This window comes from Falco naumanni, chromosome 4, assembly GCF_017639655.2.
Source record: "Falco naumanni isolate bFalNau1 chromosome 4, bFalNau1.pat, whole genome shotgun sequence".
NCBI classification, from domain to species: Eukaryota; Metazoa; Chordata; class Aves; order Falconiformes; family Falconidae; genus Falco; species Falco naumanni.
The window spans coordinates 33,046,840-33,060,772 of NC_054057.1; the positions used below are offsets into that span (position 1 = coordinate 33,046,840).

Consider the following 13,933-nt stretch of genomic DNA (forward strand, 5'->3'; position numbering starts at 1 on the left):
CTTTACACTTTTCAAGATCCTGTGAATTTCCTTTGTGTCATGGTGAAAAGCTATCAAGGTTTTCTGTCCGTTTTCTTGGACTTCCTTCAAGATTTTGATCAAATCTTGAGGTTTCACTCATTGTTTTACCAATGTAAGATTCATTCTGGTAAGTACAGGCATCAATCTGTGAAACATTGTATATTTGGACCGTATCAACTGGTGGGATATGATTGGCACTAAATACAAAAAGTCACACCCAACTATCTTAACAAAATGACAAATATAAAAATTAGCATGGTTTTTATTGTTTACAACTATCTTGTCTATTGTTACAGAGCTACAAGCAGCTCTCAAACACACACACAACCGCACCCAATATATGTAAGTGCTGTCTTTTGGTTAGTGTCTGAATGGATTTCAAAATGACAGATACTTTGTTCGGTATAGAGACAAATGTCTTGAGCATCAATTGTACTACATTTGCAAATAAATCCCTTTTGTTCTTTCATACTGCAAGATTCTAAATTTACAGTTTGCCATTTCTCATCCACCATTCATGCCCATGCTCTTATGTTCGAAAGGACAGAGCACAGTTCCATTGAGGTTCAATAATGCAGTGATGGGGTGGGCTACATATACTGAAGCGTTATGAATGGCCGTATTAGCAATGGGATCATAGGTAAAATTTACTAGAGTCCACCAAGACTGGAGTTCTTTTTCAAAGTTTGTGGCACTATCCCAAACGACTTTCCAGATTTTGGTAGGGAAAGTGCCCTCTTTGCCTTCTCTTATGATTGAGGCAGCCACTGATGGCATCCATAATTGGGCCTGTATGCAACTAAGGGCTAAAGAAACGTTATCTTGGATCTTACCAAGTACATCTATTATCAATTCACGGTCTTGTGCATTCACCTTTTCCCACTTGGGTAACACTTTTGATAACAGCCATTGACTAGTTCCTAAAGCTAACAGGGAACACTGCAAAGGCGGTTGTAACTCTGTCAAATCATTAGTTGTAGCAGCCAGCTTATTAATTAGTATTTAATTTAAATATTAATTTATAATGAGTCAATTTCATTTAAAATACCCAATCTCATTCCCAACACATCAGTTAGGTCTCTTTGTGTTCGCCTTTTAAAGGGCACCTGTTTTCTCAACCAGGTTGTCCATCCCTCAAAGGATGTCTTCAAGGAAGGAGAACAGGCTGGTTGAATTTCAGAGACATTGGTTTGTATTAACAACTCAACGCGTTTGTGAGACCATTCCGGGTTGAACAACATCTGCTGTCCTGTTTTTCTGATCACATAGGGTCAATTTCAAAAATTTTCAGATTAAGTACTAATGGGGTCGATGGAACTGTGGTGGTAGGAGAAAGGTGGCTGGCATGATTGTTATTTTAACCTTGTAAGTCAGAGCCGTTCTCGGTGATTCCTGCCCTAGGCATACTATGAAGACTGGCTTAGTTAAGGTAAAATTATGCCAACATTCTCATGCATTAAAACACGTGGTCTTACTTAGAAGGGTAAATTCTTTACCTACCTTTCTGACATCAACCAGGGTGTCTCCCGAATTTTTGATGTTATCATCTTTATTACATATTTGACATCCTACTTTTATTTTATCTCCTAGTTTCCCCCACAATCGGGCAACTCTGTCCTCATCATCCCGGTCCCACTGATTTCTTTGGTACACCTCATTTCCGGAAAAAAATCACCGTAGCTAATTTTGGGTTTGGGTCTACACTTCCCATTATTCCAGTGTGGTTTTTCTGAGCATGATTCCAAGGCCAGTTATTAGGATCTTGGTTGTAGACAAGAGGGAGGATACAAAAAAGCCCAAACAGTCCAAACCTGTTATTGATCAGTCTAAGAATCTAAACTTCCCTCCCCCATCAGTTTTTATTATTATATTAAACCTGTCTTGTTCAAGAACGTCTTTGTCTGAGTCTGAGTTTTAAAGGTCCAGTTTCCATTAACTCCCAGCATTGTTTAGGGGCTTTCTTCACCCTGGAATGATATATCCACAACTGCTCCTGTAATTTAACAGCTGTGTGTGTTGTCAATAAGACCTGGAATGGTCCATCCCATTTTGGTTCCAAAGGTGAGTCTGAAATAGATATAACATATACATAATCACCTGGCCTTATGTTATGCATTAGTCCGTCCAGACCCTGAGCACGAGTTCCCAAGACCAGTTTCTTGACTTCCCTAAGTTGTTTCTGTAAACTTATTACATAATCAGTAAATACTTCAGCAACAACTTGTGTTGATGTTCCTGTTTGGACCATATAGGGTCTCCCATATAACATTTCAAAGGGGCTCAACCCCTCCTTAGTTCTTGGTTCGGTCCTGATGCGCAACAAGGCTAGGGGTAGTGACTGAGGCTGGGTTAATCCAGCTTCCTTACCCAACTTTACAATTTGTAATTTAAGAACGCGGTTCGTTTTCTCCACTTGACCACTCACATGTGGCCTGTAAGGAGTGTGTAATTGCCAATCTACTCCCAGAAGTCTACAACTTGCTGTGTGACTTTGGCTACAAAATGAGGGCCTCTATCTGAAGATATTACCGCTAGAACCCCAAATCTTGGTATAATTTCATGTAATAAGGCCTTAGTCACTTCCCTGGACTTGTTTGTTCGGCAAGGGAATGCTTCTGGCCATCCTGAAAATGTATCAGTTAATACCAACAGATATCAAAATCCCCCTTTCCTAAAGGGTTCCAAAAAATCAGTCTGCCACCACTGCCCGGGGAGATTACCTTTCCCTATTTGCCCTAGTTCAACCTTCTGGGTTATTCTGCAAACAAATGTCACATTGTTGTGCCACTTGTTTGATTGTCGTATACAAATTACGGGCAACCATGCATTTGCTCAGGTGTTTTTACAAGGATTCAGCTCCCCAATGTGTCTTTCTATGTTCAGCCATTATTGTAGACCAGAGTAATGTGCTATTCGGGTATTTCAGTGGCCCATACACCCGGAAATACTTGGTCCTGAACCTCCTTTGGTACTTCTGTCTTTTCAGAGGGACTTACCAAAGCTAAACTTAAAAGCTCAATCAGCTGGTCTTTCCCCACCTTAAATTCTATTCTGTCCTTTCCAAATTTTATTTCTGCCCCCAGTTTTTCCAGTAAGTCTCGTCCCAATAAGGGCTTTGGTGAATTTGGCATATAAAGGAATTTCTGTATTCCTAATTGTTTGCCCAATTTGAATTTCAGGGGCTGGAGGAAACACGCCCTTTCATTTTGACCAGTAGCTCCCTCTACCATTACAAAATCATTATCAATAAATGTTAAAGCCTGGTTTAAGACCGAAAACATCACCCTGGTATGTACTAAAAACTCTTCTCCCTGTTTCTGTTTCCCTAGCTTTAATATAACCAGTGGATCCGCCAGGGTAGACTCCCCAGCTTTCCATCAATCATCAGTTTCCTGCAACAGGGGCCTGGGTTCTAGGGGTGTTCATGATTTTCCTGCCTCCTTTGAGGACAATCCCTCTTCCAGTCACCTGTTCGTTTACACCATGCACACTGATTCATTCCCAGTGGGGGTCTCCAAGAGTCTCCACCTTCCCACCTTCCACGGTCGTCCCTATTTTCTCTTTTGTCAGGACCTCGCCTTGTTGTAAAGCTGCTATAAAAGCTCTCCCGTCCCTTCTTCTGTCCTCCCCCATGGCTTTATGGTCTTTCCTCTTTTCTTCCTCTTCCCTATTACTAAATACCTTCCAAGCCTTGTCAAGAAGTTTTTCTAAGTTTCGCCCCTCAGGCGTTCCCAGTTTCTGTAGCTTTTTTCATACGCCTCTGGCTGACTGGCCTACAAAATGCGAGATGAACTGCTGAATTCCCACCTCTGATTCAGGATCTAAAGGAGTTCATCGCCTCATCGTGTCCCAAAGTTTTTCCAGGAACTCTTGATGGAGACTGGTTTGGCCCCTGCCTAACTATATATAATGCTGACTAATTTATTGTTTTGGGGATAGCCCTCCCTATTCCTTTCGCTACCCAATCTCGATATTGTTACAATGGTTGCATTTGCACAGCCCTTTGGGATCCCAGTGGGGGTCTTGTAGGGGAAAATGATCTTTTACATCTTCCCCTGACCCTTTAAGTTGGTCCACAGCCAGATCCTCGGCCTTTTTCAATATTAATTGTTTCTCTGTTTCAGTTACATGATCTAACAGTAATTGAATATCCTTCCAATCAGGGTTATGTTGCCTGACTAAGTACTGGAAATGTTTTGCCACCCCTACAGGTTCTGTTCTATAGCCCCTTGCCTTTTTTTCCCAGAACTCTAAATCCAGCAATGTAAAGGGTACCCTTATTATCATGGCACCCCCATCCACCCCAACCACAGCCCAACCACATCGCACTTCCCGTAAGGGTGCCTGGCTGGGTTCAGGTTCAGATTTTAACTCTCTCCTGGCCAGAGTACAGAATGCCACAGGTATCCCAGGGGCGCTATCAGAGTCTGACTCCTCAGAGCTTTCCCGTGTTGTTAGAGGGGGTGGCCTATCATATTCGGGTAAATTTTTATTCTGTGCCTTTCAAATCTTCTCCGGGTTCATACACCTCTGTCCAATACTACATGAGGAACAACACCACTTCAATTTACCTTTTCCTTCTTTTAGGTTTTCCTTTTCTAATGCCAACACCATGGGATCCTGTGGGGGGCTCATGCCACAAACTTTCTGGTACTCTGGGTGATTACGGAGAGTAAAGAATAGGTCAGCATATGAATACTCTTCCCATTTTTGGTCCCTCCTTAAAAATAATGCTAACTGCAAAAGGCTATTAATAGTTCAAAGTACCATTTATCAGCCACTTTTTCTTCATCCTCTAATTTATAGAGGGGCCACCACTGATTACAGTATTTTATCAATGCCTGTTTACTCACTGAGCCTCCATGCCCTCCCCTATCTTTTTCCAGTGTTTTAATAAGCAACGCAAAGGGCTAGCTTCCAGACAGTTTACTTGACTTGGCACCCATTATTAGACTTATTTTCTAGACTCCCTCTTAATTTCCACGCAAACAGCCTCTGACAGTTGTGTATAGTCTTATTCCACTAATCCTCAGGAATGTCCTATAAATATGGTAACAGCAATTCCCACACACAGATTAGTTATTATATTAGCCTGATCCCTGCCGGGGGGTTGGGTGGGGTGTGACAACAGACAGATACAGAGCACAGGTGCGGCGATATAAAAGCTTTCTACAACTGAGCACAGGAGCGGTGATATAAAACCTTTCCACACCTAAGCACCTAAATCCATGTCCCGTGTCTGGTATTTAAGTCTTAAATTCCCTGTTTGATTCCCCACCATACATTAAACAACAATAAAGACAGACTACATTTATAACACTAGACAACAGCCTCTCGCTTGGTTCATCTCACGGGAGAACAGAACTGCGGATCAAAACTCTAAAATCACTTCATGCTTAATTGCACGTCTCAATCACGCTATCACACACTCTCACACAAAAGTGCTTTCACTGCTCAGTCTGGTGTTGGATTTACGATATTAAGACATGTTTCACTGATGATAAAATATGCATGGTACCGAACACTTATAACAGGTGTATACAACGATAGCTATCCCATACAGCGCTCCAGCTACCCCAGCAACGAGTGCCCAAGCTACCATTTCCCTGTGCCTTACAGGGTCTTGGGTGCTCCCTCACCCTGTGCGGTTCTCTTTCTGTTGGGCCCAACAGAACCAAGGGGTGAGCCATATTGCTCCCTCACCCCACGTGGGGTATCTCCTCATGTCTTACAGGGTCTTGGTGAGCGATATTACTCCTCACCTCGCATGGGATGTCTCCATACAAGTTCTTCCTTACAAGTCTTCCATACAAGGCTTACAAGTTCTTCCCCTGTCCCCCCTGAAGGTATTTTAAATTCACATACCTTATCTGCTGGCAGATGGTCCTTGTCTACGCCTGCAGCAGCTGGAGGCGCAGGGGAGTTCCTCCGAGGACATCCCCCCCTCAACCAACTTTGCAGTCAGGCAGAGCCCCATCTGGGTCACCAAACTGTTCTGCAGAAATAAACTCTGTAACTCAGGATAAGTTATAAAGCAGGTATGTTTAATTCACCGGCGGTCATCAGGATGGATAATTCCAAAGACCCTGCTGCCCGCCAGTGAATTAAACATACCTGCTTTATAACTTATCCTGAGTTATTGTTTATTTCTGCAGAACAGGCAAGGGCCCCCCCCAGCCCGGCCCGTCCTCCCCGCCGAGGCAGGGCACCCGCGTTTTCCCCGCCCTGCACTTCAGCACAAGGCCGAGGCAGCTGACGGCCCGGCCCGAGGCCTGCGCCCTCCCCCGGCCCTGCGGGGCGCCCCCGTGCCGGCCGGGGCACGCTCCCCGCCGCGGCGGGACGGCAACGCTACAGCGTGAGCTGCGCACGGCCAGGTGCGGAAAGGAAAACAGAAAAAAGGTCACTGGGAGAGCGAGGCCGGGGGGGGGGGGGGGGGGGGGCGGATGTGCCAAGGTATCAGCCAGCAGCTTCCCAACGAAGGCGCTACCTTTGGCAGCAACCGAACTGCGCCTGCCATTAAGCAAATGTTCAAAGGCTTACTAGATTACCAGGGTTTTGTCCAACGAATCGTCACCTCCCGCGTTAGCAGCCGCTGCTCCCACACCAACCGCGGCGCCCTGCGGCCCCGCCCGGTAGGGGGAGCCCCGCCCGGTAGGGGGAGCCCCGCCCGGTAGGGGGAGCCCCGCCCGGTAGGGGGAGCCCCGCCCGGTAGGGGGAGCCCCGCCCGGTAGGGGGAGCCCCGCCCGGTAGGGGGAGCCCCGCCCGGTAGGGGGAGCCCCGCCCGGTAGGGGGAGCCCCGCCCGGTAGGGGGAGCCCCGCGCTTCCCGCCTCGCGCCGCGTCCCGCGCCTTCGCCGCGGCCGGACGTTCCGGCGGAGATGGCGGCGGCGCGAGGCGGGGCAAACCCCAGGCACCGAGTCGAGGCAGCGCTGACAGCCGGGGGGGGGGGGGGGGGGCGCAGCGACCAGAGCTGCCTTGTTCTATTCCTGCTCGCGTTTCGCTATCTCTTGCGGTACCTCTGGCAGAGCCCAGCTGTGGCGCCCTTGGCACCGCGCCAGCACTGGGAGCCCTTTTTGCCGGTTCTGCACCCCTTAAAAACGCCGGGATGTAAACCAGCGGGATGTAGGGATCGCCCGTCTGAAACCAGGCCCGCACACGTGGTGAAGAGTCCGGCTGAGCACACGACAACTTCGAGGAAAGGCTTCGGTCCTGTCAAAAAGCTTTAAAAAGTAGATGGGGGTAAAGTCATAAGATAGAAAACCAATACAGTGTGATTTTCTGGGGAGATGCTGCACAGCACAGCACAGGTCACGCTACTGATGAAGGGCAGGTATCATCGTGCACGCTAATGAGCAGTTTCTGCCAATAAATGGAAGAAAGGACTGAGGACCAGAAGTTTAATACATTTTTTAAACATTTTGGGGAAAACTGACCTGCAGAAGTAAAAAAAAAAAACCAAAACCCACCCACTTTTATAAAGGGAGCAGCTTTCTTGCAGAAACTAAAACTTGCAGCAGCTCAGCAGAGGACAAGCTGTGCAGGAAAGCGGCTCGGGCGCAATCATCTGGTGTACATGCAACAGTGAAATCTTTCTAAACGAATGCCTCCGTTTCCATAAAATTTCACAGCCATCTTTTGGCTCCTAGGAATGATACAAATAAAATACAATCACTCCATTGTGTCCTGCATGTGGATACTTTTCCCTTTTTGGATTAAGTCCCAATGTAGTTTTCTCAGAAATTCAGGGTGGCCACTGCCATTCTCCAGTTCATCCCAATAGTCCCCAGATGTCAGCCAAGTCAACACAGAATCATGGAATAGTTTAGGTTGGAAAAGACCTTTGAGATCATTAAATCCACCTGTTAAGCCAGGGCTGCCAAGTCCACCACTAAACCGTATGCCTCTGTGTTTTTTAAGTACCTCCAGGGATGGTGATTCCACCATGTCCTTGGGCAGCCTGTGCCAACACTTGACCACTCTTTCCATGAAGAAATTTTTCCTAATATCCAACCTAAACCTCCCTGGCATGACTTGAGTCTGTTTCCTCTTGTCCTGTCACTTGCTACCTGGGAGAAAAGACCTACCCCCATCGCCTACCGCCTCCTTTCAGGTAGCTGAAGGGAGTGATAAGGTCCCCCCTCAGCTTCCCCCAAATTAAACAACCCCAGCATAGTTATGAGAGTTAATACATTAGAAGTCTCTAGCCCAACTTCTGCAACATGAAGCAATTTTCTCCCTTATTTCTTGCCTGAAAAGGTAACAGTATAAATACTGCATATGGAAGTCTGCATTTTTTTCCACCACCAGATAGGCAATAGAAAATACACGCAGTTGATTTTCCCTGTTTCTGTTCCTTTCTGGACAAAATTAAGTGCCACTGCTTGATAACCTAGTAATATACTTCGCTTGATTATTTCAAAAGGTGTAAAGAATTTAATGATAATTATGAAAAGGTACGTAATTAAAAAATACATTTATCCTTACAGACATTGCAGAGAGATTACAGAGGTGCTGAGATAGCTCAAAGACCTGGAGGTAGGTCCTGGTGGGCCACGTGCTGACCATGACTCAGCTGCCCACCCTGGCACTGAGGGAGGCACCTGCACACAGGGCTGCATTGGTAAAAGTTTGAATGAGGCCATCAGTCCCCTCTGCTCAGCCCTGAAGTTGTATCTCTACTAACTGGTTGGAATCAGAAGCAAAAGTAGTAAACAAGAATAACTCCTCAGTCTTTAATAGTACTAAATCATTGTATTCTACTCTATTCTATTATATTCTACACAGATTAAACCAGATTATAATCATGAATCCCAACAATGCTATTTGCCACCTACATAAATACATATTTGTTGTCATAAAAGGCTGAGCTTTCAAGTATTTTACTAAAACAAATAAACAATAAAATGTTACAGTAAAAAAAAATCTAGTAAGGCTCTTGAGTATATTTTTAATACTGCTGTTTATATCCTTAAATATTATTTCAGAAAATGCACAGGATGCAATATAGCCAAATTAATCCTGCTGCTAGAAAATCTGATTATAGCCATGATTCTACCATGATTCTTATTTATGCAGCATGAATACTGATACTGCTTCTACCTCTGAGCCTTCTCTGGATGGATGTATTTCTGAACAAGGCAAGAGAGACCCTCTCCACATCACGCGTATACCCAGTCTTACCTTAGTCTCACCTCCCACCTTCCTCCCCTTATACACTGCTTCATTTTTTTTTCTTTTGAAAGCCCTTGAAAATACGCTAGAAAGAGCTGAAAAGACATCTAAAAAGGAGTGAACAGTCATTTTGGTAAAAACTTGTAACTTCTCTACACTGTTAAACCACCTGGAGCTCCAAGGACAAAGAAGCTGTTCTGATGGTCAGCTTGTCAGCTCCTATCCATCCTGTGAACAAATAGCACTTTGGAAAACTATTCCTTTGGCACTGGCTTAGCCTCTCTCTAAAGAGGAGACATAATAGAATATCGTAAAAATGCCCTCTTCCAATCTCTCCTGAAATATTGTACACTCAAAATCTACTTGCTTTTCCTTTGTAACTCTCGCTCTATTTCACAGGACTCACAAAAGCATGCTGATTATGACTTGATTCTTTAGACTCCTTTTTTTCACGGGAGAATATCTTGTCTACAAGCAAAAGAATACAAGGCTTGGCTACACAGAGAAGGTGGTATGCAGGGAGCTAGAGTCTGGTTTTATAGCACATTAGGCATTGCAGTAATTCTTCATGGAAGTACAGCTTGTACTGAAGATCCCTCTAGGACCTTACTTACTCCCCTTTGAAAACAGGTTGTACTCCTCCAAGGGTTAGAATGGACCAAACATCTAATTCCTACCCCAACTTACTAAACAGGGCTTACTTGGCAAGAGTACATTTGGCCTTCTTGAAAGTGCTTGTGTGGCTTTAATGGTGGTGGTACTTTTGTAAGATACATAACCTCAGGTACATAACTTATCCTCAAAATCATTGGGGCTCACAGGGATAAGTAGTTGCACAGAGGAGAACTGTTTTATCAGCAGAGGTGGCAGCAAGAATTTATGTCAGGGGAATGAAGTGTTTCTCTCCAGTTGAACATTTTGCTGTGTATGTGTTATATCAATGAACTCCAGTAGCTTTTCCAGAAACAGACTGAGTATCAAATTTGCAGTAAAAAATCTCACCGTGAGCCAGAAGGGGGACGTTTCATCTGTAGCCTGTATATTCCTTTAGGATCCTGCTGGATAAAATATGCTGTAAAATATGTAAGATGTAGGGAATGTTCATGCACAACCAGAGCTAAATTATCTTTTCCAGGTAAATAAGGTAATAAAATTGCTCTGCCTCTCTATCCCTCAAGCATAAATAACATTTTTGACCACATCTGACAGAAGGACAACAGCCTCAAATACTTCTGTCTTTTAATGAAAATGGATGGCAAGGTAGAGAGGTGCTCCTAATGACAGAACAACTGCCACGTAAACTCAAACACATATATTCTTAGGAAAGCAGAGCATCTCACCCAGAAGACATCCTCAAGAATCCAGGCATCTGAAGTTCTCCTGCTTGTGGAGCTCTTTACTTCCCAGGGACTCGGTGAGGATGGCTCTGTGACTGGCACCACCTCTGTTCTTTGACCAGAAGGTGATATATTTTGCAATGTTACTCTAAAATTTTCACGCAGCACTCAGATTCACAGTACATGAGAAAAGATTTGAGAGTCTGTAATTTGGACAACACCCCCCCTATATACAAACATCATGCAGACAAATACCCAAGTTTTCCTTCCTTTTCTTAAATCACATATTTTCTTACTGAGATTGAGTGAAACAGAACAAACTACAGATGTATTTCAGTGTCACCTAAAGAGAAGAAAAGGCAATAAATGCATGGGTTTTTGCAAAACAGCACAGACCTAATTCTAAAAGCAGCATACACAGCCATGTCAGCAATGGATAATGGCCATCAAAGGAAAAAAAAAAAAAAAAGAAAAGAAAAAAAAAAGGAGTGCATTAATAGGAAATATTGGCATTTATACCGCAGAACTGGAAAAAAACTGCTACTGAATCTCTCAGTAATATTCAGCGGAATGAAATAAAACGGTCAGAAAATCCAGGACATTTTTACCGTGCTGGTAATTACGTACAGCTTCCACAAGAGGGCAGTATATACTTGGCTTTGAGAAAGAAATTACACGGACCAGCTCTTTTCCCATCCTCTTCCCTCTTCCATTATTATTATTACACAGCAAAAAGGTAATGAATGCAAACGCGCCCAGGCAGTTGGTGCAACAGCAGTTCCTGAATGTCGAGGGGACTTCTATCTTCCTCCAAGCTGAAAAAAAAAAAAAAAAAAAAAAAAAAAAAAGATGGTCACACGAAACACACAGTAACTGTCAAGACAGGATAAGTTAAAAATGATGAAATTTCATAATTTTGCATTTCACCATGCAGTTTCTTAAGGACATATTCACTTGTAGGAAAGGGATGTATTTTTATTGATGTATCACAGATATATCACGGAACTCTTAATATTAGGCATATGAATATGTGAAATATTTTTAGGTAAATAATTCGGTAATTATTTCAATAGCACTGGAAAAACTAAACACGAATAGGAAAAACATTTTTGTTATGCTACAAGTTTTACATTAATAGCACACAACAACATGAATGTTTCTATAGGCTTGTATTCCTAAAGGAAAAGAGATTTTAAACCTCTTGGACATCAGAGTTTTTTTCTGAAAATTCCAGGGAAAAAAAACCACAAACAAACCAAAGGAATTTTATAGATTACTTTAGCTGCATGCTGTCCACACTTCCATAAATTTTGTAATTCAGGTAAGAACGTTACTGGTCTGTACAGAAAAAATCATAACCTCTCCAACACCAAAGCAGAACTGCAGGAGAATTTCAGCTGAGTCACTCTGGAAAAAGAGGGAACAGAATTGTCCATGTTAATGCAGAAAATACAATCTGACACTTGCAATAGCATTGAGGAAAAAACACCCTGTGTTTTTTGGAGGACATCTCTCTTTCTTTAAGTTAAAAAGTCCAGTTAAATCCCCCTCACTAAGTGGAGAAGTTTGTGTCTAACGCAGACACTTTGGCTGATCTTGTTGAAGAGGCCACGGCGAGCATTTGGCTGAAATTCTTTTGATTTATACTGAAGCAGCTAACGTGTCTGACCGCTCCCATTAACATTTCTTGCTAATGAACTGCTGTGCTGAACGCTGGTTTTCACCACTATTATGTCCTGTGGAAGACAGCCCCCATTCAACAGAAATTTAGAAAGATGCTTGGAGGCCGAAAGAAGAGAAGAAACATCAGGCAAATATTTAAATGCTAGCAATGCTTGGTGAGCTAGGAGATTTGTTCCACTTTGAAAGTGATTAGAAAAGAGTTACCTATCATGGATGTCAATTAACATCAAATCAGTTGTAAAACATCTGCAGATGACACACGCATTCTTCCTTCACTTCAGTGCATTTGGAAATCACAGTATTTATCATTATTTGGACACGATGCTTGCACTCCCCTCCCTCCTGCCTCTGCATCTGTGGAGAAAAACCTTCTGTTATATATGTCTTTCAGATTCCCTCTTTGATATTAATTTCCAGAATAAAGAAAAGAACTATTAAAGGAGAATCATACAGAAAACAAAACAGGGATTTCTGATCTTTTTTCCCCCCAATAAAACAGCAAAGGAGTTGTGCTACAAGAGGTGGGTCATCAATAAAGAAGCAGCCATCTGGACAACTCTAGCTCTTTGACTAGATTTTTGTCTTTCTGAGACTAAGTCTCAGAGCCTCAGAGACAACGCTATCAAAGAAATTTGTGGCAAGATTGATACTCCAGCAGAAAGTCTGTCACATATGATCTCTTTAAAGAAACCAACCATGCAAACAACTGCAATTTGCATCTTCCAGTCTAAAGATGGCATTTAACCATGCCAGAGCAGCCTTACGAATGGACAGATAAATACCCTTACGTATGGTATGGTGTTCTCGCTATATGCTAAACATTGCGGACTGGAGACTCCCCTAAATGCAAAAACTGTATCAGTCCAGGATCACTAACATGATCTGGAGGATTCATGTTAGTCCTCAGCTCTGCGGGTGTTCAGGCCACATAAGGGTACCAAAGATAAGCAGCAGGAACCCCCACACACACACATTTACTAACGGGACCTTTGGACACAATTCAATCAGAAAGTAAGATTTTTTTTTCCTTATAATTGCAGGATATTTAAAGCAACGATTATAAGGATATAGCAGTGATTCATGTGATCCCCCTCCCCATTCCTTAAATCAATTTACAGTTGCAAAATTTAAGTGTTTTTCATGTGCAAAACAACAGGGTCCCAGGATTTTTTTTCTGTTCAATTGCTCTTTGTAAATGTAGTTTTCCAAGTATCTGACGATCCTTGTTTTATCAGCATCATTTAGATGTTCCTTTGTGCTAGAATGATCTATCTGCAAATGTGATCTACTGCTCTTAGAGGTTTTATGGTTGATGAGAGTCTCTGTTATTGGTAATTCTTCTTTTTACCGAAAAAAAAATAATCTTCGTAACAAATTCTAAGGAGCTTTATATTATGGGTTATCATGGTTTTGCAGTCATTAGTAGTTTCTTTCACTACACTATTATTTGTTACAGGCTGCAAGCATTTGCGAAAGACATGAGTGCAAGAGAACTTTGCTACCTGGGAGATATATTGGGCTGGTAGGTAGACACTCATTTCAGGACAATCTATGAGCTAGCTGAAGTATTGTAGGATAGCTCTGTGTGTGTGACACTTATGAAATTGCATTTTAGGTAATGATACACTTCCCACCTGCCTACTATCTATTTTCCAATCAATTCCAATCTGCTTCCCAGGACAGTAAAACGGTTTGTTTCTGTTTAACACACATCTTTCTGGTT

At 43.1% G+C, this 13,933-nt stretch overlaps 1 long non-coding RNA gene across 6 annotated transcripts in view; it reads right to left on the reverse strand.

Annotated features, from left to right (window-relative positions):
- Window positions 1-6,701, reverse strand: part of LOC121086483 — a 29,074-nt gene extending 22,373 nt beyond the window's left edge. For 4 of the 6 annotated variants that reach the window (XR_005827388.1, XR_005827385.1, XR_005827386.1 and 1 more), the window contains exons 1-4: window positions 6,570-6,701; window positions 5,887-6,016; window positions 4,593-4,676; window positions 1,522-2,088 (exon numbers count right to left, since the gene is read on the reverse strand). This is a non-coding gene — a long non-coding RNA (uncharacterized LOC121086483). The remainder of the gene's footprint in view (window positions 1-1,521; window positions 2,089-4,592; window positions 4,677-5,886; window positions 6,017-6,569) is intronic. The other 2 variants (XR_005827387.1, XR_005827384.1) reach the window with 2 other exon arrangements.
- Window positions 6,702-13,933: the final 7,232 nt, after the last annotated feature.